At 37.2% G+C, this 1,270-nt stretch overlaps 1 protein-coding gene across 1 annotated transcript in view; it reads left to right on the top strand.

Moving 5' to 3' along the window:
• Window positions 1-922: 922 nt before the first annotated feature.
• The window catches only part of LOC128249420 (protocadherin Fat 4-like), a gene marked incomplete at its 3' end in the record, with an annotated part of 41,629 nt that continues 41,281 nt past the window's right edge, over window positions 923-1,270 (top strand). Inside the window, exon 1 of the mRNA XM_052972988.1 lies at window positions 923-1,061. The remainder of the gene's footprint in view (window positions 1,062-1,270) is intronic.

Here is a 1,270-nt window from a genome sequence, read left to right as displayed (position 1 = left end):
TATATATACACACACACATATATAAAGTTTTGCTCCCACCTTTGGAATTAAAAGTTATACCAACCATTGAACTGGATGGCACTGCATAATACCAAGGATATCCTTTTCTTTATCTCAGATAAGGACCAAGTATTGCAACAGCTTGGGGTTCAGGGGACCACAACTGCTTAACATCCTGCCAAGGTACCTACGAGGTCGGCAAGATGAAGATGTGGCAATGTTCAAAAAGCACCTGGACAAATTTTTATCTGAAATCCCAGATGAGCTCACATTGCGGCAGGAGGCACAAATAAAAGCAGCTTCATCCAAATTGCTTCTTCACCAAAAACAGTACCGAAAGGAGATCCCAAAACAATGAAAGTTGGTGCTCCAGCATGGTCCCAGCCCCTAGCTGAAACCAGTAAAAGAGTAAAAGAATATATATATATATATATATATATGTATATACACACACACACACACGTAAGTATATATATATGTGAGTGGGGAGCTGAAATGTTCCCTGGCATTAAGGGTATTGTGAAAAGTGTGGTTGGAAGCCCTAAAGTCAGAGTTCATTTACAGGGCTTCGAGAAACTGAAGGACCATTGCAATAAATGTGTGAATCTGAGAGGGGAATATGTTGAATAAAATCATGATTAACTGATCTTTCTGTATTTTTTTTACCCAAAGCCAGGAACATTTCAGCCCCACCTCATACATACATACATATCTATATCTATATCTATATCTATATCTCTATATATATATATATGCATATTACATACTATCTACTCAGAAGAAATTCAAACTAAACCCATAACAAAGTAATGACTACAAACAGCACAGCCTAAATCTAACTTGACACTTGGCACTTGACTACCGTGTATTTTAGGAGGGTATAGTAGGAGTATAAATGTGTGTGTGCAGCAGACTGCAGCAGCAGTAGTTACAGCCTGAGATCCACATCTCTACTACCACACACTACCAAACACTACCACACAACCACACACAGAGACGGTCACACACTCCTAGACACTCCCTCACACACTGCCACACTGATTATGGATGAGACAATGGAGGTAAGTCTACATCTATCTTGTTTTATTCCCATCTTCCATCTTTAATATCATGTGAAAATATAGAAGAGACAAGAGAAAATCAAAGAGACATTCAGAAAACACCCTTATATCACTGACAAATATCATCAAATGGTTTACTCATAACATACAACTTAACTGGGCAAAATACTAACTATTATTATTATTATTATTATTATTAGATTATTTAA

The sequence above is a fragment of the Octopus bimaculoides genome, chromosome 14 (genome assembly GCF_001194135.2).
Source record: "Octopus bimaculoides isolate UCB-OBI-ISO-001 chromosome 14, ASM119413v2, whole genome shotgun sequence".
NCBI lineage: Eukaryota > Metazoa > Mollusca > Cephalopoda > Octopoda > Octopodidae > Octopus > Octopus bimaculoides.
Note: the sequence above shows the minus strand (reverse complement) of the source record. Positions and strands in the feature narration are given on the sequence as shown.